This window comes from Mastacembelus armatus, chromosome 12, assembly GCF_900324485.2.
Source record: "Mastacembelus armatus chromosome 12, fMasArm1.2, whole genome shotgun sequence".
NCBI classification, from domain to species: Eukaryota; Metazoa; Chordata; class Actinopteri; order Synbranchiformes; family Mastacembelidae; genus Mastacembelus; species Mastacembelus armatus.
In genome coordinates, this window is record NC_046644.1 from 6,592,517 (window position 1) to 6,616,617 (window position 24,101).

The 24,101-nt window shown below is 38.3% G+C and overlaps 1 protein-coding gene across 1 annotated transcript in view; it reads left to right on the top strand.

Annotated features, from left to right (window-relative positions):
- The window catches only part of lrrtm4l1 (leucine rich repeat transmembrane neuronal 4 like 1), a 113,090-nt gene that overhangs the window by 86,339 nt on the left and 2,650 nt on the right, over positions 1 to 24,101 (top strand). The gene's annotated exons all lie outside the window — the stretch shown is intronic.

The window sequence follows — 24,101 nt, forward strand, 5'->3', positions numbered from 1 at the left end:
TGGAGTCTAAGTGACTGGCTCAACTGGTTTCTGATTGATCAGCAGGGCAGCCCAACTCACAGATAACTCACACTGTGCCATAGATAAGCATTACGACAGTGAGGAACAAAAAACTGTAGTGGGTCATGTGACCCACTACATATTCAAATAGATTGTTTCCCATAAGAAAGAGCAGGATTTATCAGCAAACACCTACTTTTAGTGACTTGTATAGTGTTACAAACAAATTCTATGTATTATAAATCAATGACCAATGTTAAATCTTTGTAGGACTGAATTATTAATCAAGGGTTTAACTAGATTACAGTGGAGTACAGCCATAGGCTGGTATCCCATATTGTTGCTGCTTTTTCTTCTGTAAAAAGTTTGGAAGCATATTTTACCACTACCTGATAGTAACACAGAAGAAGAAAATGTCAGCCATATACTTTAGTATGAACTAAATATTTGACAGGGAGGACTGAAAAAAGTTGCAGATTACCTGATTACTCATATCTATAGTTTCAAACTCACGTGCATGGTTTTCTATAAGGAACAGCAGGATTACCATTGACTGCTCCTTCAGTCAGAGCTGGTATCATAACTTGCTGTGTTTCTGACTTTGAGTTAGCAGTATTATATAGTATTATACAGACTGAACTCCTTTAACATAGTGATAAGTTCATCTGTAATAGCTTGTTTTCGTGCTTTATAACTTAATTGGCTGTTAGATGTCAATAGGAATTCCTTTTCAGCTTTTATTATGGTGCCAGATATATTTTAATAAGTCATACTACACTCTACCCGTTTTAAAATCTGAATCAAAAATACTTTATTAATCCCTTGTGGGAAATTGTATAATAAAGGTTATAAACATTTATATACATTTACCTTGTAAGCCTCCATTAAAAACTGGCATGATGACAATGTTTCTTGTTCCTTTTTCCCACTGTTTCCATGTACCAAGATACACATCCAAAAATTTTAATATAGAATTCACACCTGGCAATGGGCTGCCAAATATATTGTATACTATGTTTATATTAACAATCGAAGCTTTATGATACTTTAGAATATGAAGATAACGTCAGTGTTTCGGCCTGTATCCTGTGTTTTTGTCAGATTTTTGGATTCTCCTGTTCTTGTCTCAGGAGGGTCACTAACACTGTGAGAGGGGACTGGATGTTCACTGTTTTGTATGACAAAAAAAAAAACCAAACTAATTTGACAGAACATTATTGCTGTAGGTGAAATAGCATTCAGCTCCAGTCTGTTTTCATATGTTAGCTAGTTAATTTAGCTTATTTAATCTCTTAATTTGCTAGTGTTATGATGATAAAATGTTGAACACTGTGTTTATGCCCTGTGGCACTTACTGCTAAAACAAAGGCATAATAAATGTAATATTTGTAGCTAATTTCAATTTTCCAATTTGGATAAATGCTTTTAAAATGCTGTTGTGTACATGGTCTGCCATGGAGAGCCACTGGAGATGTCACATTCTCTCTAATCCACTCTGTGGTGACTGCCCCGCTGACCAATCAGCTATCTGAGCCTCTTGCCCTCTCAATCAACTTAAGACTTTCAATAGAAATGAAAATACTCAGATTTTCAGGTTCCAACCAATGCCAGCTATTCTATCCAACTTTCCATAGATAGAAATTTGGTCTGACAAATGTACAATGCAATTTTCCAATTTTCTAAGCAAACCAAACTGATAAATGTTACACAGACCACACACCCTTGACTCTTTGTTCTCAATAACACGCTTCACTTCAAATGTGAGATGTCTCCAATTATTCAGGTTTAAATTTCGAAGTTGTACCTTAAAGTGGAAAATAGAAAACAACTAATCTGATCCAAGGGACACACTCTGAAACATAGGATCAGAGGACCACATTATAACAATAATGAAATCTAAATTTTGTGTTCCCTGGGGTTAATTGAGTGTGACTTTAATTACTGTTCCTCAACACAGTATTTATCTCTGTTTTATTTTTTATCTAAATGATCTTAGCTGAGTTCCACTTTTGAAAATGTTCTTCATGGTTATATTGACTTTAAAGGACCATGAATAATTGGACACTGTCTAACTATTTTGCAGACCCCGGTCCACATCAGCATGCCATGGCTCACACATTCTAAAGAATTTGTTTGGTGTGTGTGTATGTGTGTGTGTGTGTCTGTGTGTGTGTCTGTGCGTGTGTGTGCGTGTGGAGGAGAGGCTGTAAGAGGTGCAATCGTTTATTTATGTGTGCCTACAGAACTCATTTTGCTGAGACTGTTTATATTACTAATGCAAACTCTCAAATTGCCATAACTTTGTTAAGCTTGCCATAACACATTATCAGCAAAATTCACAGCAAACATTAGTGAAGTGCATTAACATTGATCAGAATTTGACAGTGTTGAAATCACATGGCAAAGTGAGAAGTCTCTAACAGAACATATTAACCAGCTCATTAAAAGACTGAGCACCCATTAGAGGTGACTGAGGTTTGTCATTTGCATGGTCTTGAGTATGGATGTGCGTCTTAACTGTCTTTCATTGTTAAAGTTAATTTTCTCTGGCAAAGTGCACGTTTTTTCAGTAATGTGGGAAGATTTATGGAAATCTGCACAGAGGCCAGGCAGTATGCTAATCCCAGAGCTTATGATATGACTTAAATGTGGGTCCCTCTGCTGTGATAAGGAGTAAATTTATAAACTGGGGTAATTACAGTCAGCAGCTTGAAAAATCACAATTGGTTATTTTTATTTGATGTCAGGAAACATGTTTTAGGTTTTTTTTTTTTTTTTGGTTGTGTTTTTATCCTTTTATCCTTAGGTTTACCAATAAGTTCAATAAAGTTTAAAGGTTAATTAAATCTTCTTCTTCTTTTCCTTTGGGCTGCTCCCTTCAGGGGTCGCCACAGCGAATCATCCGCCTCCATTTAACCCTATCCTCTGTATCCTCCTCACCCACACCAACTATCCTCATGTCCTCCTTCACTACATCCAAGAACCTCCTCTTTGGTTGGTTCCTCTAGGCCTCCTTCCTGGCAGCTCTAACCTCAGCATCCTTTTACCAATGTATTCACTGTCCCTCCTCTGAACATGTCCAAAACATCTCAATCTGGCTTCCCTGGCTTTTTCTCCAAAACATCTAACATGAGCTGTCCCTCTGATGTCCTCATTCCTGATCCTATCCATCCTCGTCACTCCCAGAGAGAACCTCAACATCTTCAGCTCTGCTACCTCCAGCTCTGCCTCCTGTCTTTTTCTCAGTGCCACTGTCTCTAAACCAGACAACATTGCTGGTCTCACCACTGTCTTGTCCACCTTTCCTCTCATTCTTGCTGACACTCTTTTGTCACACATCACACCTCACACTTTCCTCCACCCGTTCCAACCTGCTTGCACACGTCTCTTCACTTCTTTTCCACACTCTCCGTTGCTCTGGACTGTCGACCCTAGGTACTTAAAATCCTCCACCTTCTTCACCTCTACTCCCTGTAACCTCACCGTTCTACTTGAGTCCCTCTCATTTATACACAAAAGGTTAATTAAACCAGATGTGAAAAGTACTAAACTAAAAAAGCCATTAAAATATGAGACAGAAGGATATAAACATCACCTCAGACTATGATTTGTCCTCTACTGACTATAAACTGTTAATGCCAATATATTTATAGACACACACACACACACATATATATATATATATATAAATTTACCTTCTCACCCCCAAGGGTGGTGTGTGTGTGTGTCTTCCTCAATCTCGGGTCCTCTACCAGAGGCCTGGGAGTTTGAGGGTTCTTTGCAGTATCTTAACTGTTCCTAGCACTGCACTCTGAGAGCTCTGATATTCCTGGGATCTGTGGACCTCATTATGGTTTTTCCTTTCCATACTGGGATCCTTCAGCATTACAACATTAAGTGTAAAAATTCTAAGTGTGAAATAATTTTTAAGCTCCTATGGCAATTTGTTTAGTATATCTTTTTTCAGATCAGAAGGAAAACCTGAGAGCGAGAGAGAAGAGAGCTAGTTTATTTACATGATAAACCCTGCACTTTGGAACTATAGTGGAATTGTTTGTGATTGTGCTATATGATTACGCGGGTAAAGAAGTTCTAAAAGGCAATTGTAGAAAACAGACCTGTGAGACCAAGATGATTTCGGAGGTTTGACAATGCACAACTCAAGAGGTGTTTATTTTGCCTCACTGACAGATTTCCATACATGAAACTGCAATTTGTGCTTGCAATCTGTATGCATATGATGCAGTAAGGTAGCAGCTAATCAAGCAATCAGTGACTAAGACTGTCTTCTAGGTGTATTCTTTCAGTGAAGTAGCTCTCCAAAGCTACAGTCCAGTGTATGGTTAAAGGAAAAACCAATAAGCTAGGGTGCTATTCATGCAGAAAGTTATGGCACCTCTCAGAAATTCAGCAATTCCACTCACCACACTTCAATTGCGTTGTACTTCAATTGAGTCTCCATAGCAAAGCAAAGAAATTGTGATTTTTTTTTTTTTCAGTTTTGTTGAGGAAAACTCAATTATGTACTAAAAGATAAAGCAGAGTATGAACTAGCATATCCCACAGAACGCCACTGTCATCCAAAATCTTTTAAACACATATTTTTTAAAGAGCGATATGTTTGCTTACCTGTGGACACTTAACTGGGTTTTTGGGCATGTTGAGCAACATCTGTCCAGTTCTGAGCTATAGGACTGCAGCTGGACATTTTTCTCAGAATAAACTTGTACTGTGTGCATGAACAAGCACCTAAAGTTGTGTGGTATGTGGGTTTGGCAGAGGTTGGTAACCTGGTTACCACATCAAATAGCAAATTGATATTGTGATTATTTACATCCCAAAGTAGTTTAGAGCATCCAGAAATGGGTTAAAGAAAAGGAGGTGTTTGATGCCTTTTTAAAGAACAATAAATAAATGAGATATATTCCAAACCTGTTTGTAAAGTATAGCCAATTTGAAGATGCTACCATGCACTATGCTAAATATATTATAATATGTCAGAAACAAATTCACACTATGACATGATTTATTTTAGGGCCTAAAACAGACTCAGAAAAGGCAGTGGTGTGTAGAGTCCTATATTAGTCATACATCTGGCACCAATGCACGGCTTGGCTGCAGTTTCCTACTAAACAAAAGCAGTGTTTTGATTTTCTCATAACAAATGCAAATATTTGTGTAGCAATCAGTGTCAGTCTATTGTCTCTCTCTTGCTCTTTCTTTCTCCCTCTCTTTTGTCATAAATGTAATCCAAAATCCCATCATCTAAAAGACACTGTCCTTTTCAGCATCACTGACAGGTGTCTATAGTAGTTTGTGTGGGCGTGTTGTAAACACTTGCTTATTGCAAGCGTTTAATAATTGAGAAGCTGGTGTCAGTCTGGTTTAGTCTGATGTAAGTGCCATCTTGCTGGCCGGCACAGCGGCCTGTGTCTTTCATTACAGCTCTGTGCAGCAACGGTAGTCCCTGTGGATGGCAATGTGGTAGAACAAAAGCCAAGACAACACTTTTGCTCTGCTGTGGCTAGGATTTGGTGAGGTATTGTCCAGTCTCTGCAGAATGGGCTCAGAGCTCAGCAGGAAAGCAGTTTTGAGTAGCTCATGGCTGGTTTGATTTTAGGTTTTTAAAGGTTTTTGGGTTGGAAACTTAAAAGGCTATGCAAACCCAGGCAGGTTTTATCATCTACTCTGGCTGACTTCTGCTTAGGTTGAAGATGGCTGCACCTATGGTGGGAGAGTGATTCGATCTTGAGTTGGAGTTATTAATTAATATTCATTTTGACAGCTACAACAACACTTCTCTACAGAAAGTATGAGCTGGTCCCAAAATGACTGCAAAGCCAATCAGCTCTGGCAAATCCAATACTAAAAGAATTAGCTAATAAAAATCCACAGGACTAAATTCCAGTATCATTCATTTTAATGTTATAATTGTGATTTTAAAGAGAATTTTCAAATTGTGCCACAGTTGTAGTTGCAATTTAGATTATTACAAAGCCTTATGAAATGAAACATTATTTCCTGATGAAGGTATGAGAAAAACTTTTTTTAATAAAGTGAGCACAAGTGATGAACAGTGTGTGGGTTTCTACCACTTGTTCTGGAGTTGAGAATCTGTTCGAAATTGTGGCACCAAGAGTTACAATGGAATTGGATAGTGAGGCTCCCACAGATTTCTCCATAAACAATCTGATCGCCTAGCAGGTAGCACTAAAGTTGTGCAGTGTACAGTAAATGACATACAGCTACTGCAGAGAATGGAGTCGACAGAATCTAGCACCTCAACATTTAAGCACTTTAGATCACTCTTTATGCCTTTGGCCACCTCAGAGTTTGGATCCGCGGGCTTTAGAGTTGTGAAGCTGATAGTAAAATTATTCAGACATTATTATTCAAAGAGTGTAGCTGACAGTAAAATGTCACTGTAAAATAGCGCTTTTGAATTGTATGATTATAGTTGAGTAATGTCACCTTTTTACTGTGGCTCGACACAGTTGAACATTTTCACCAATTTCATAACGTATAAACAACTGCAATGTAAGAAAACACAGCTGAATGCAAAATTGCTGCAAGTACACAGACCACAATAGAAATCTTTCAAAAGTGATAAGCACAATTTTTGTTGCCATGGTGACTCTAGAAGCTACTGAAATTGACCATCCATCAGTGTTGTTGGAAAGCTAAAAAGCTTTGTTTTGTTTTTTTTTTTTTTGTTCTGTCCCGTTCTTAAAAAATTCTGATTACAAGGTTTAATTATTATTATTATATCATAGCATATATACATACAATAAAAGGGATGATTCCCCAGAGGAAAATATGTTGTACACCATTAAAATGAGACTAGGCTCCAGTAAGGGGAGTGAATCTTTTACAAAACAGCAAATAGAAATAGTAATATAGATGTTCTCTTATTCTGTATTTAAAGAAAAAAGCCTATATGGCCTTACTGTTTGCAGTTACAGGAGTTTTCAGTCTTTGAGGTGAAAGTGAAGGTCTGAAAAACACTACATTACATTACAAAAGGAGTTAGCCTTTAAAAGCGCAAACAAAAGTTACATAAAATGCACACATCAGAAAAAAGCAACTCACAAATTACTGAACTGAATAGAACTGAAAAAAATATTTGCAAGCTTGTGATTAACAAGACGCACGTCATTTAAACTGTGATATAAAGCATGCAGTATAACCTTGACTGACCCAGGTTGGGCTTGTTAGTACAGAATGAATGCATTTTTTTCTCTGGCAGCTCTTGCCTGTTTTATTTATTGTGTTTTCTCCTGTGTTATTCTGGGGGTCATGAAAAAGTCCACCTGTCAAGTTGATGACATTTACCTCCTGCTATTCTCTGATGGGTACCAACGACCACTCTCAAATTGGGACTGGTACCTTATTGGTCAAGACTGTAATAACTGAGAATCAGTACCTTGTTTTGCTGTTGTTACTGGAATGTCATTTCATTCATTTGTTCCATTAATTTAACAGTACCCACTGTCTAATACTTTTTTCCCTGCATGCAGACATTCACTAACGATGCTGCATCCCGGGCATCTACATGGCTCGTAATGGTTGTGTTTACATTCTGTGGACTGTGGTTACTGCAGATAGGTCAGAATGCCCTTATGAGTGGCATAAATAAAGAAAATGCAACATGTCCTCCAAGACAAACTACAAAATACATGATTTGTATCTGCCTTCCAGGATGACACACAAACGCGTGACTTGTCAGTGTTTTCTAAGACCCTTACAAATCACTGTTGGGAAAATAAATCTGTGTTATGATGATGTTAGTGTTAAAATAAGTACTTGTTTAAAAGCAAGGGGAAACAACAACTTTAATAACTAACTGGATGGCGGAAATGCTTTTGCAGCATCAAAAATCACAAAGACAGTCTAAGAAATCAGTGCTGGGTAGCTGAGGTTATGATTGTCTCTTAAGAGAGGGAAAAAAACAGATTTGCCAGTTCTCTCTCTGCCTCGTTTCCTCAAGCACTCCCTGCATCTCCCAGGCACTGTGCCTTCCTTCCCCCTCTGTCATCTTTGTAGAGCAAAGGATGTCACACAGTCAGCCACAGTGCAAACTTTGCATGTCCCCTGGCTAATTTCCCCTCAAGTCTTGTTCCACTTGACAGGCGTTCCTCTAAAAACCATTTAGAAGAACATTTTTGATTTTCAGCTCTCTTTCCCCTTTACGTCATTTGTTTTAAGGAACCATTAAGAGCTTAAGTGCAAGCAGGCGTACATCACAGGCAGAGATCTCAATGAATACACAGTAGATCTCGTACTCCACATTCCCGTTGAGTCATTTGCTCTTTTACTGTCCCTCCACCCCCTAAATTCTCCCTTCCAGGCACTGAAAGAGCAGTTTTTAATGTGTACATCGTTGAATCCTCTCTGGTCCTAAATTATTAAGTTCGCCATTCCTGTGATCAAGCAAAATAGTTTTAAAAGCTTGAATTATTAAGAGGTCTTTATGTTTAATGAAAAACTGTTACTGTTCAATGCAGTTTCTAAAATCCCACTCGAGTGGGAGCAAGATCATGCTGCTCCTGTCAGCCAATAAATGAACCACTATTAATGGTGACAGGGGGCTAATGAGCCTAAGATATATGCTTTTATCTGCTTGACTCAAGTGTTTTTCTAGCTGGAAAAACAAGGGGAAAAAACAGAAAAACATCTTTGTTTTTCATCATATAAAAATGTGGACAGTGAGAACAGCTGCTTGGATGACAATGCCAGAACACCCCTTTGGGGAGAAGCATTTTCACTTATTCAGTGCAACAACATCTTAACTATCTCAGAGGGGCAATTTCATGCCCTCTTCCCTCGATTGCTGGGTCATCCTCAAACGAAATCCTCCCTGCAGAAGTAGTCCCGGATGATGATGATGATGCATGTGCTGAAATGTTGAAACCGTGGTTCTTTCCCCAAGGCGCTCGTTGCAATTGCAAATGTGGAGATACAGTCATACATGCTAAACACAAAGCCAAGGAGGTGTATTATTAGCAGCATCTGTAGCCTGCTTGGCCCTGCAGCTAAGACAAATAGGGATCTTCTATTTGACTGGATATCACAACAAAAACATGGAGAGGGAGGGATTTTTGAAAGTGTGTGTGCGCGTGTGTGTGTGCGCGCGTGTGTGTGTGCGTCTCTTATACTAAAAGAGGAAAACAGCTCAGCGGCACTGTATATAAAGGAACCACCCCCTCTATTGCCCTAAATTGAATTTTAGAATCTCTTACCTGCCCCCCCCCCCCCTTCGTCTTGCTTCAGGCTTTGGCAGCCACTGTATACTTCATCCCAAGATAACAGTAGCATCAACCCACCCACCTTCACTTGGATGGAAAACCCACAGTCTTTATAAAGCCAACGCATACATGTGCTAAAATGTGCAGATACTGAATGGGTACAAGTGTAACTAGTGGTATAATTGCCACACCTGCCTACACACACTCAAACAGCATCTTTATAGGGCAACCTCACAGAAAGGAAGGCAGGAATCTGCTGTATAGTGCTGAAACTTTGATGAACGATGTTGAGTTGAACAACATTAAAAAAAAAAAAAAATTGCAGCAACAGATTTGATCAAATGTGACCCCTCATTACATGTTGGTTATTTCAATTAGCTGTGAGCAGTTCCACCAAAGGAAGATTTTTTGATTGGTACATTAGCAATCAGCATTTAAGTCTGCAGAGCTACAGAAAAGAGGAGTTGGAGTCATTCTAAGTTGGAAATGAATGTTTTCACCAAATGCAATAGAAATCCGTCCAATAGCGGCTGAGGAATTTTAGGGAAAAAGAGAAACATCACCCGGTTCACACTACAACAAAGTTCAGAGGACAGAAGTCAGTAGGATGTCTGCACTCCATTTCCCATCATTCAAGTAGATGCTGAGGGATTTCTGTTTTGACCTAAATAATTAATCTATAAAAATCTTAGTAATTGATACTGAGAATATTTGTTAGTAGAGGCTCTAATGTAACATTGTATGTCTACAGGGAATAAGCCTCCACTCCACAGTCCACCCATTTGTCTTATTAAACCTTCCCTTCTAGCAGCTTTGAGTCCTCATTTGCAGTTTTATTGCCTGCTATGGGCCGACTGAGTTTAGACAGTGTGGGGAAGAATAAAGGCTGCAGGAAATCAGCTGGAATCACAGAAGAAAGGAGTAGATACCATGCCATTCCAAGTGCTATTTATACCGGGTAGTTAGATAATGTGAAATCAGGCAAAAAGTGGCATGAAATCACCTGTATGCAAAGAGAGCTTCTGGCTGGCTCATTCTGCCTTCATCCACATTCTCACAGCCTGTTTGCACTTCAGTTCTCTCCTTCTATTGCTCCTCATATGAACCTTGGCATGACCGATCTCACTATGAATTTATTATGATAAAGCTGTGCCTGCCAGATATACAGTAGTGTACATCACGAGCCTTGAAACTATGTGTAGGTCAAATCTGTTAAATGGTTGTATTCTTCAAGCAAAACATTCTTTAGAGATCGTGCAAGTAGAGTGCAAGCCCTTTGTTTGTACTGTAGTTTGGTACAGTTCAGTGCTTTTTGATCTAAGGTCTATTAGGTTAAAAAACAAGTAAAAAAATATTAACACCTCTTTCTTTTTAAGTAACAAGAATGTTCTGGCTTTTTGCAAGTGACATTATTTAACCTGTCCTTTGTAATTTTAGAACATTCTCCACCCAGTTTGTCTCACAATATGCAACTTTTTTTTTTTTTATTTGGAGCTCTCCATTATAAGTTGCAAATATGATCATATATTATTGCAAGTACTGTACAGCATGGTCTATATTTTACATATCTTTTTTTCTGCTCTAAAAGTACTGTATTTGCAATATGTTTTTTCCCCCTTGTGTCACATTAATTTTAATTTCACAACGCACTGGCTCTTTCTCTGCAAATGTTTGAATTATTAAAGTGTGGTTTTCAGAAGGGAGCAGAGACATTCGTGGAGATCACATATTTTTTAATCGTGCCTTATAGGCATAATCGTTTGCTGGAATTAGGCAGCAGTCACACATGGAGGAAGTTGCCTTTCTACTTAGTGTGACCCCTGCTAGTTTGAAAAATTACAGCTTTATTGCCACTGGAACAGATGGGAAAACAGAGAAAAGTTGTGTTTCCTATACATTTCTGACCATCATCTAGATCATGTTTTTTTATCTTTATTCTGACTAGTACCAGCCTGATTATTGATGAATGACACAACCGTTTTTCACCGTTTGATTAAGTTGTTTGTTAAATTGTTCATATCACACATTAAACAGGTTGGCCTTTTTGCATGACTTCTTTGTTCATACATATATTTTTCTTTTTTCCACCAAAGTACTTCCTCTCTCCTTTAATCAGTTCTTGTAAAATTTAATGATGTGAGAAACCGCTTAAGAAGTTACCCATCATGAATTTTACTGCCCATTACTCTGCACAGGACGTGCTAACACAACACAACACAACACAACACCACATAGTAGCTCGGCACTTAAATAGCACACACATGAAGAGCCTTGAAGGGCCAGTATGAGGTTGTGAATTGGGGATCAACTGTGAAAGGAAGACAATGTAGTGTTGGAACTTGAATGCAGAAATAATATTATTTTTATTATTATTATTGGGCTATTATTATCACTGAGCCCGGTTCTGCCCAAGGTTTCTTCTGTTATAGGGAGTTTTTCTTCTCCATAGTCACCAAGTACTTGCTCATGGAGGATTTGTCCTATATCTGTGTAAAGTGCCTTGAGATGATTTGCTATACAAATATTTTAAATTGAATTGAAATGGATTGAAAAAGTTCAAGGTATCGCATTCAGGATTATAATATCATTTGTATTCTGCTTCTGTTAAATGTCACATCATGCCTGCTATATTAGGTTGAGTATGACATTGTCACTAGTAGTTGCAGTAGGAGTGCTAATTGCACTACTTGCACCCTCTGGCAAGTGTCAACAACCACTCTAGTGGGATGGATAAGGAAGTGAAAAAGTTATCTCCTGGAGCTATTTGGCATTTCTTCATGATCAGGTCCCATCATGTCTGAAAAGTCACAGCTGATTTGAAATATGTGAATAGGATCTGCATGAAGGAAACAAAGGAGACAAAGCCAATAATCATTGAGACCAAAACATATTTGTTACTGGCACCAGTTCAACATTGCAGGGTACGTTAAAATTAAGCAAATTAATGAATTAAGCTAACCAAAATTGGAGGGAAAAAACTGTTGATTAAACATACTTGTCCTTTTGGCCAGAAAGTTAGAAACCATTAGCCTAAGGACAAAGCCATGTTTGTGTTTTGTTAGATTAATGAGAATGCTCAGCCTGCTATATTTGGATGCATTTAAATTTCCATAGCAAGACTCCACTGTTGGAGGCATCTTCTTCTGTTGTCATGTGAGTTTTATCCCCTCTTACCCAAGCCAGGAAATTAATGAGCCTCATGAACATTTGCTCCTCACAAAACATTAAAACTGACACATGTATTTTCGCAATACTGAGATAAAAAATTATATGTTATCACATTGGAAGACAGTTTATTCAGTCTGACCCTGATCTGTGTCTGCAATAGGAATCTTTTGACAAGCAGCCTTTTGATCAAAAAGGTCAAAGCCATTTTAGATTCGGGGGTGGAAAAGTATGTGAGCAATGCTCTCCCCTTCTTTCATCAAGTACCAAAAATACAAATGAATGAGGCTCAATTCACTCCAAGGGCGGCTCTTTCTATGATTTTATATAATCTGCACAATTGTTGTCAAATGCAGAGTGGAAGGACTACATGAATGAGACGAGCAGATACAGGTTGCTCCCTGTATCTCAAATAATGATTCACATATGAATGGGCATAAATTTGACATTTTCACTGAGCCAAATAAAAGAGTCTCACTTGGCCAGATCACAGATTTGATCAAGGCAACACAATGGGTGTTGCTGTAATGGAGGCCAACGGTGGCAGTAATGCCCCAGAACCTGTTGGCCAACTACAGACAAATGCCCAAAGAAGAACAACAGTTAGAAATAGCAATTATAACAGTTTAATAGTAATCATTTTTATTTGTATAGCACCCTTCAAAACACAGTTACAGAATGCTTTATAGTAAAAGCAACGAATAAAAATAATATCAAAAGCAAATTGATAATGATAATTAAAATAACTACAACAATACATTAGTTAAGAAACAGCCAGACGATGAAAGTACATTTAAGGAAAAGCTTAAAAGGACAGTGAGGTTACCAGGCCAGGAGTTTTACACCTGAAGGTCTCAGACAGCAAAGATCGCTTCACCTTTAGTGACAGGTGGAGATTGTAGAATCATTAGTAAGACCCTGCCAGAAGCTCTCAGGCAGCGATCAGGCTCAAAGGGAGTCAGCATATCACAGACATAAGCAGGAGTCTGACCATTCAAAGCCTTGAGAACATGTGCCAAAATCTTAAAATCAGTCCTGACACTCATGAGTATCCAGTGAAGGGCAGCCAGGAGTGGTGTGATATGGTTACTTCTCTTTCAGCATGTTAAAAGCCTGACAGGAGCATTTTGTTTCAGCCGTGTCTTTGAATGATTTGCCTGCTGATACCGGAATAAATCACATTGCAGTAGTCCAGTCTGAGGAGAAGATTAAAGCAGGGATGACCTTTGCTAGATGAAAGGAATGATCCGCTGTTGTTCAAGTATCACAGTTTGATATTGCACGATTGCACAACTTCAGTCGCCTACTATTAAACAGCTCTAAATCAAAAACAACTCAGCTTTTAAGCCTCTTTGTTGGCAGTATTAGATAGAAAACCCAGAGTAGATGAGCAATTACAGCCAGCAGGTGTAATTCTAATTGTTTCTGATTTGGGGTCTTTCAGTTGCAGCAAATTAGTTCTTAATTTTCAGTGCTACCAGACTTTATTCAGACATACAGCTGTGTATCAACCCACATACCAATAAAACACAATATTATGCCTGGACAGGGTTTGAATAGAGTCCTGCATCAGCCACAAACATATAACCTTGACCAGAGCAGTCTCAGTACTGTTAGCAAAAGCATATTGAAAATTTTATTACTATTCATAAAATAATTTCTGTAGATTTGTTTTTTTTTTAAATAGCACTTTAAGATGGGTCTAAATTGCTTAAAACATAGTAAACAAAGTACTTTCTTTCAAAGGGGGCAAACAGTAGCATGTTTAAAACCGTAGGGGAAAATATTGACAGGACAGTGAGCGTTTATTCATAGCTAAAAAATGTGGATAAATCGCCTGGAATACAGCTTTTAAAAACCAAGTGGGATTATTGTTTGAAGAGCAGTAGACAATTTCAAACGTGTAATGGTGCGTGCCAGGGTTGCCAGAGAGATTTTACTTTAAAGTGTGTCTGTGCTGAAGATGGGCAGGAGTCAGGCGTCAAGCTCCGTGGCTTTTTTTATTATTATTAATGTGCTGCCGAAGCTCCACTTTGCTGTGAAAATGGTGAAGACATTTTTTACATCTTTGGGGAGGATTCAACTATTTGGATCTCACAATCACAGTTTATGGTCTTAAAGAGAATTCTGGGATAGGAGATAAGAGATCTCATGGTTAGTGGTTGAACTGATCAGCGATCACATCTGCATTACAGCAGCTTCATGTACCTTTTATGACTGTATGTGTTGAGATAGCTTGAGCAGTTTTTTTCCTGGTTGCTTTAATGAGACTTTAGTGTAATTTTAGGTACTGTTATCACAGAGGACAAACCAGGCTAGGCACCAAAGACAGCCTACTGATGTAGTTTAACTACATCTGAAGAAGTCACATGTCAAGTATGCATAGGATGCATTTAAATGTTTTTAATGCGCTGCTTCAATGCATCTCAAACTACATCAAACTACTGGATTTCAATCCGTTTCAAATGTGCAGTGAGTGTGTCTGGCAAAGCACAGATAGGGTCATTGATGTGGTTCAATTTCAACCCCTGTGAATTCAGTTTTTATTTAAGTTGTATCATACTCCTAAACTTAAAAGCTATTTAGTTCCCTGAAATTAATCTTGTAAAACTTTGGCCACATGCATGGAGCGGAAACATGTTATGAACACAAAACACACATTACACCTTTCAAGGTGATAGGGTGAATTTCTTAGCAATGTGTTGCTTATTTATACAGAGCAACATCATTATTCATTTGATGTTGTTTTTGCTGGCCACCTGCTGAATGCAAGTCCATTATTCACTTTCTATGGTTTCTCAGCAGGAAGTGCAAAGTGGTCTTTTAGAGTTTTTTATTGAAAAATCATTCCCTGCAGTGGCCACAAAGGCCACTATGAGAGCAGTCAAAGAGAACTATCAAGGTTACAAAACAGACAGCTAAACAATGACCTGAAACTCACTATAAAGCTCCATAAGCTGAAGGAGCAGTGTAGGTGATCATTTCTTTTAACGTCATCACACAAGCAGCCCATTATTTTATACTGTCATTTGATATATTGAAACAATATATGGATTATAGCCACTTTTATGTAGCTCATTTTTAAACCTGTTTAAACTATAACCTCAATCCAGAGTTGTGTTATCTACTTGAAGTGTTATGTAATTTTATGAGGCTATAGTGGGACTACTAAATAGCTACCACATGGGGCCAATACCATTGCTGTATTATAAATCTAGTGTTTTTGCGATGGCTGCCAAATGCTGACACCCAATAATGGTGATTAGGAAAACCCCAGCTTTGCTACAAATTCAAAAATTGCCAAATCTTTAAAGCTGACACATACTAAAGGACTAAAAAGATTGGGGTCATTGATTGCTTTTGGCCAAATTATACACCACACAGTGGGATATACTAGCTACATACTATAAAATATTATTATTAATTTTTATCACAACATAATATTATTTGACATAAATTAAGTTTGCAGTTCACAAGCGGCCAAAATCACAATTAACTGAGTGCACACCTTCTGGACAGGAGCTTTAAATCTGTTATATTTCCAACATTTATTTTCAAAAGTGACACTTTTAAGCACCAGCATTTTGTGTGTTGTTGATATTCCCTACAGTCAGCTGTAACGCTGCCATCAAAAAGCTATCAGTGCACCATATTTTACCCCCACCGATAGCTCCTCATGCAGTCAAGCGGACTTAATGAAGACACTGCATATACTGTATATAAACTACATAAAGCTACAGCAGTAGCATGAATAAACAATGGAGCACTTGAAAGCTTAATTTGAGTTGACTGCTCTCTATTTTACTTCCAACAAAATTAAATTATACCAATATCTGTCCAAACAGACTGCAATGAATCAACTAAAAAGGTTTTCATCATGATCATTACAATGTGAAGGAGTTCATTTTAATTTACATCTTTCTCTCTTATTGATGCCAAAAAACCCTGCTGCAATCAGTGGCCAAATTACTGTCGAGTTGAAATAATAGAATAATAAAAGTGTTTACCATAATTCTATCATACTTAATCATATTAAAATGAATTTTATGGCATCACGACAGGCCTGAACTAATCTCGACTGAATTTTATTTAGTCAACAAGTTCAGATTTTGATTTCACATAAAGATACTGTATTCACTAGGGCTATATCAGAAGGAAAGACCCAACAACCAATAATTAGTTTTCTCACTTCATCAGTGGCTACGAATATTTTGTTCTGACAAGCTGCTGCACAGTTTAGCATTATATTCTATTGACTTGTTCATTCCTTTAAAGTGTTGATTAATTAAACTGTCTGTGACCACAGAAATAATACAAATGAACTCAAATTTAGGGTGACTTTCTTAGTTATTATTAGGTGATGTCATACAGCTAGTCATTACAGCCTCTCTAAAGATGATCATTTCATTTCTTAAGTAAAAATAAAAGTCAGTAATAGAAAATTAGAAAAACTGACCTCAGCTTTGTGGCACATTTGCAGCTATGAGTCCTCACAATATACTGATGCCCTTTACCTGTTTCTCAAATATAGCCAACTTTTCTCAAATAAAAGTCACTGAGAGTCTTAAAGATGATACAGTTACATTTAGTCTAACAAGTATAGAAACGCAGTTGTGGGAACTGAGTGTTAGTTGCAGAGATGAGCTGAGGGAATGTCCTGAGCTGAGATGCGAGGCTCTGCAGGGAGCCGACATGACCAAAGCAGAGCCCCAGTGTTGCTCGATTTCCAGCAGGGCCCCTGAAGACGTGGGAGAAGAGAGAGATTTGGACTGAAACACAGACACAGAGTCGTATAGTACCACAGTACACAGTAAGGCTGGGCAATATATGATACAAACAAACAGAAGATGGAAAGTTGTCAATTTTTCTCTAGTTTTTCTGTTTACTGTTAGTATGTCTGGGAGGGCTGCTCTGTGGCAATAGCAGATTTAGATGAATTGTTGCTCAATCTTGCAACTGTTGACATTTTAGAAATACAATTCACAGAATATACAGACCTTCCAATCCACTTATTTCATCTATAAAAAGTTGTAAAAAACAAAATTCTACAGCACAGCTACACAGTACAATAAAATCTCTTACAAGCTTGACTGTAAATATGAAAATGTTCAAGGCAATGCCATCAATTACAGCCATAGAGGGAAATAAGCTAGACAAGAGCAGGAGATATACAGAGGTCAGGGAACACTGTGTCCATCCTGCTGGTCTAAGGAAAGATCTGCGGGGATCTGCTGGACCCTATTGTATATGAACATTTACCATTATTTGGTTATGGTTGGGTGAAGTTAGTGTTCTAATTTAATACAGAAAAACCTAACAGTGACTTCATACGTCACAGTTATCTAAAAACACGACAGTTGTCTGAATTTATCAAAAGGGCTTTTCCTGCTTAAAACTCACAGGGCTGTGGATGCAAATCCTGGTCTCTGGCTTGACAATTATGTGTTGTGTATGCCTGCCATCTGCCCCAACCACCTCCTGGCTACTGTGCCGCTGTTAATAAATGTCGCTCTTTATTCATTCATTCCAAAAAAACAAAGCTAAATAAATAAATAAATAAAAAAATAAAAGGCATTGCCTCTGAACATAATCCACCCAATGATTACATTGCCACCACAACATAATTGGGAAAACAGTCTGGTAGTATAGGAATGTTATTTCTAGCAAACAAGGAGGTTGAAATTGTCCATTGCTGGGATGGTGGATCATAATCCAACCAGCTCTAGTTCTGCACCATCTGGTGTATTTGTCCTTCTGAGTGGGGATTGCAGATCAGATCATTCTCTGTCCCCAATACGGCCCTGAGCAAAGCAGTTTCCAGACCAGTTGAACTTACTCCTGTTAGGATGCTGTTCAGGGCACCAGGGTAGAGAATCTTTAGGATCACTTTAGAGAAAATGTGACTATATTTCAAAATGGTGGGTAAGGTTAATGCCAGTTTTGGTTTCTGGTGGGTCACACAAGTTGCATTGTCATGTTTCTGATTCATTTCCACACATGTGCACTGCATTTAGAATAAAGATCGTCTGCCATCGAAGAGAGGTTGTTGGCTTTGCACAAGAATGAGTTCCTCACTTTGTCATCATTGTTAGTGATCAGGCCTGTCACTACTGTGGCAGCAAACTGAATAATGATGTTCACATACTGCATCAGCCAGGTTGAGCCGCTTTCCCCATGACATAAACTCTTTTTTTACAATAAAACAGAATTAAAGTGGAACTGGCCTTAACCCAGCAACCTACTGGCAACAGTTCCTGAAGCTTTGAAGGACAGCTGTAGAGCAAAGGTGAGATAAACATGCCCTTTTCTGCACTAATAATGAAGCGATAGACAGAGTTCACAAGTTTGAGTTAGGAGAGAGAGAGAAAGAGTGTGTGTGTGTGAGAGAGAGCTAACAAAGTGTGAGTGATGAGAAAGAGGCAGTGAGGTGAACCTGTGCATGTGAGAAAGGTGAGAAAGGTGATGCATATCTACAGTAAGCCAGAATCATTCTCCTAAAATCCTGTTTTCTGTGACACTAGTCGGCATTCTTCAAGCATCCTCATGATCTGAGATCAGATAATCACAGAACATTTATGCGATGAAGCCAATTTTAAGACTTTAGAAAAACCTATAATCCGGGCAAAGTCACATACTTGTCAGCCCTTTGATGTTAAGCTAGGCTACACGTTGCCTAGCAACACAGTAGCAGGAACGCACAGGAACTGTTATGTTGGTATGAAAAAAATATACAGTTTATCAAAGGATACCTCTAGACATGAAATACACTCATTCATAAAAAGATCATTCATTTGATGATGTGATACACATGCCGGTGCGTGTGATACGTGATAATCATATGTGATTATCACTTAGATCAGTTTAACAGAGGTAAGACGTGAAGGCTGTCGCTCTATTTGTTTGTTTGTTTGTTTGTTTTTTCAAGAAATGTGAAATAGAATTTTATTGAGCGCCACATAATTTATACAGAGAAGGACCTGTGTGGGGAGGGAGATCTGCTGATCCTAACGTGGTCATCCATCACCTGCATAAATCAACATCATCATAAATCATAACCCTCAGATAAACATGCATGTGTGTAAATACGCGCACAAACAGAGACATTTCATCATTGCATCAAAGTTGTGCTCAGTGTGCTCCCAGACACGGAGGATCAGATTTCCTCCGGGGGAGATCTTCGAGCTCTACCTTTAGCCCACGATTTGCATCTCACACAAAAGTGGTCTTTAAATGATATTGTTTCTTTTAGAGCAGTTTCCTCTCACTGGCCCACTTAGATATGCCTGCTTCTTATAAAATACATTTTGTGGTGTTGTAGAGAAGGATACTGTACTGAGCTCAGTTCAACATATTTCTTTACTGTATTTATATAATGCCCTACCTAATGACATTTTTATCGCAGCAATAAAAAATAAAGAGAAATTTGAGTTACACAGAAGTACACTCATTTCAAGACTGGTATTTGCTAGAAGACAGCGATGGCTGGGTGGTATAGTGCTGTAGTTGTTCTTACTGTACAGTTTGAATTATGTGATGAGGTCACTTGAAGTGGTCACACTTTTATATACAGAGCTGACTAGATGTGAAAGGATAAGCTGCTAGTGGCTGGTGTTTAGAATCTGTCTATTCATATTATGTTCATGTATTTATGGTATTTTATTTGTACCATTTGTTTACCATCTGTTTTCCTTTACTGCCTTACTGCAAATTTCTGAATGCTGTCATTGCAAAGTTGCATTTTTTTTTCTAAGTCATAAAGTACAGCTAGAGGCAAAATGTTGCACGTTCTGTCAAGATTTATATATTGATACACTCACCATATATTAGTGCACTCAGCACTAATATTAATCTGGCTACATATTAGAAATTGAGATGCATTACATACAAGAATAATAATGTGCAGTCTGCTATATCTTTTTCTATATAAATGAATATGAGATGTGGTGTTCCAGAAATGTGGAACACCACAGCATAAGTCACATTAACAAAATAAACATAGAAAAAATATCAAATGATATGATCATTACATTTTTCCCATGATACATGCGTTGCATCATTAATATGTTGTTTTAAATGCCCGGCAAAAAAAAATATTAGAAGGTTTTAATGAATGGCTAAGTAGGAACTCCATTACTATTCGTTGTACTTCCACAGAAATTCAAACCAGCTTCTGCAGATATTTATAGATATGACTGTTCATGATGGGTTTTGTTATGGCCTTTCACTACTTAATGAAATAAAATGAATCATTATTACACTTTATAAACTAAGAAATATCACTTTGTCTTGATTAATCAAAGGATTGGCTATGTGTTTGTGTTCCAGGGAGAGAGCAAGAGGTTAAGGGGAAAATATAATTATCTGTATTGTAGAGATCAAGAGTAGGTTATACAGGCATCGGCTCCCTAGAAAGACTTTCCTTGTTTAATTGTTTTTCTTTAAGCAGAAAGAACCCTGCTTGTGGTGCTTTCCACTGCCATCCTTTCTCTGGATCACATATAGAGATTCTAGGTCTGATTCTTTGTCATGATCTCATTTGACAGAGTGTATAAAACACATAGAACTTTACTGAACATACACACATGAAAGAGTATCTGTGTTCATACGTAGACCTTGTTAACAGTTGCAGTGCAGTATTTCAGTTGTCTCGTTAACTTTACTTATCTCAAAGAATTGACACATTCAGCTTACCCCCTGTTGTCTGCTTCATGGTCTTTAGGAAAAGAAGGGAACATGCAACTTCACACTGATGGGGTGCGGAGAAAGAACTGGGTAATTGGAACCCTGAGTGGAGTAAGAAACTTGTGATCCCTTTGAGAGTGGCTGACATATGTCTGTGTTAGTTCCAGCTGTCCTGACTGAAAGCAAAATAATTACATCTCATTTGATTCCTGCTAATTAGTATCCTAATTAAAATCACACAAAGGCATTTAGTGGGGGTGGATGGAAGCAGTGGCAGCTCTGGACATGTAACCTGTGTTCTTGAAAAGACCAGATCTTCATCAGTTCTCCTTTGGAAGGACTACATTGCATGTCGTAGTTATGACTATGTGCCTTTCACTTCTGATTATTAGTGTTGCTTGGGCACATATCCGATGACCTAAATGCAGGATAAGTGTGGACTCAGTTGTGTGGATGTGTCATGAATGTGGGCTTTTTTAGTTTTCATACAATACACCACCTGCAGGGCAAAATGATTGAAATCAGCTTTCTCAAAGATTTTATGTCCCCACATCACTGAAATCTTATCACAGGACAGATTTCTATATAGAGACATGTTCTCTATGTTGACATTGCAGGCATCACTGAATTGGGTTCATGGTATATTTTGGTACTTTGTTCTTATTTTTTTAATTATATTGGTCAGGATTTTTGGTTTGGTATAAATAAACTGTATCTACAATTCTGTGAACAAATATAGGGCCTTTGTTTCTTCAGACTCATTCAGGAGCAATGCCAGCAAGCAAACACTTCAGAAAAAGATAAAAACTGCCAGGAAGAGTCTTTTTTGTGTGTGCTTGGTCCTGTTTTTTGTACCATAATGGATGAGGTTTTCTGTAGAATGGCTGAACCTTCACCTGCACCACCACATCCAAAGCTGTGCCTGTGTTTTCAGATCCACTCTTATTGCAAACACTTGTGCATTTCCGTGGCTTTAGCTGCCAAAGGTTTATGCATATACCTCTCTAAGGTCACATACAATCCATTTAGTTTTGTTATTGTTTGCAGTACTATTGAGAGAGTCAGTACTGGGTTAGTGCAGTGGGTGTTCTCACCAATAATATAATCCACAACTTTGTATCAGAGTTATGAGGATCTATATCCATAGATTAAATTCTTACAGTATCATGCACTTCCAAGGGCAAACTTTATATTTCCAAAGAAAGGGGACAGACCTTGATTCACATCCTGCCCCAGGTGGGATGTCATCCGTTTTCCCTGTGATAATGTGATAAGGTAGTGGCTACATCAGCAAAGTCATCTCTGATTATCAGAGGGAGGGTTGTCTGGGCTGATACCTCCAGGATCACTGCCAGCCTCTCATGTTTCCTTATCCCAGCAACTAGAAGGCTAGGCAGGGGAAAGAAAGCTTTATACACTTGGAGTCTTGTTTGTGTAGCATATGTGCAAACACATACAGTTATATAGAGTCAAGAGATATTTTTTCTATGTTTTATGTGTCAAGAGAGCCACAAAGTACAGTGAGTGTTTGTCTAAGATGTAAACAAGTTCTTCCTCTCTTCTGAAATGTAATATTACATTTGAATGTGGTTGTGTACTGCTTTTTATCCAACACATGGTAAGGCAGGGACACCATAACAACGGATTTGGCCATTAAGAATAGGATTTAGACAGGATGACTTAATTCTTAATATGCAGTTGCTGCCAGTCATTCCTAAAATAATTTATAAAATATGTTTAATATTTGTGACTGACATGAGAGACTGATGACATCACTTATATAATACCTAAGGGAGACAAGCTATTAATAAATAAAAGATAATGGTAAAGATTCAAGAGCCAGAAGCAAAACCTGAAATTGTGCTTGACAACTGAAATTAAGGGAAACTGACTGTACTGTGGTGTGAGAGTGAATGATCCAACATTGGACTGGCATGCTGTACCACAACAGAGCTGATAAATCCTTTATCATCTCACAGTCTATTTTGTCCATGCCTCTCCATCAAAGCAAATTGCACTGCATATGAAAAGTGCAGCCTTGTGGTTGGCATATGTGTTTGTTTTGGCATGAGGACATGCGTGAATTGGCATGATCTCCATGGAGAATCTTGTGCTGCCAGAAGTTCCTGCTGTTACCTCCAGTTGTTAAGTGCGGTGTACAGTGTTTACTCAGTCGTAAGGAGTGTGCTCATAAAATCTGTACAAGCTGGGTAAAAAAAACTGTCATTAAGTCTGTCCTGTCCAGTCATCAAGTGTATCCCTGCTACAATTTTCCTGACATTCACCCATTTACATATATAAACATATACAGAGTGATGGAAGTGAGATATTATGCAAGGACCTTTTGGGACCAATCTGGTGTTAAGTGTTTTGTACAAGGACCTTAATGATTAGTGAATAACCCACTCTGCCTCATATGCCACAGCCACCTTGTATGATTTGATCTAAGATGGAGCAGATTCCTTGTGGCCCAGTAACACGTTCTCTGAGATCTTGAGCACTAATAACTAGCAGCTACCCTTCTGCAGCACCCTGCCATCCTGCATTGGTGGGAAGGAAAGACCCTTGACAAGAATTTTGACCCTGAGCCACTGCCAGCTTGTTGTAACTCCCACTCTGCCGAGAACCAAGGAAGACACCTTGGTCTTGCTATTAGAGATACAGACATGTAGTTCCATATTATGTAAGTAGCAGAAGCAGCATTTTCAGGCATTGCCACAGGCTGGTGCAGGAGCACAACTGGGCTTTCAGAAACATTAATTTTACTCTTGCTGTAAAAGGCCACTAGTGTTGTCCAGTTGTCCTAGAAAACAATGGTGAAGAATGAGCAGACAAGACCTTTAGTTCACTTTCTACCATTGTACACTTCTAGTTTTGAGTAAATCATATGCCCCCGATAACATATGACACTGCAGAGAAAATAGTCGGTCTTGAACGGCAGCAGCAGAGGTTTTAAGGATTGGTAGAGTCTGGGAACAAAAACACCCTTAGCCAACCAGACCTTTAATG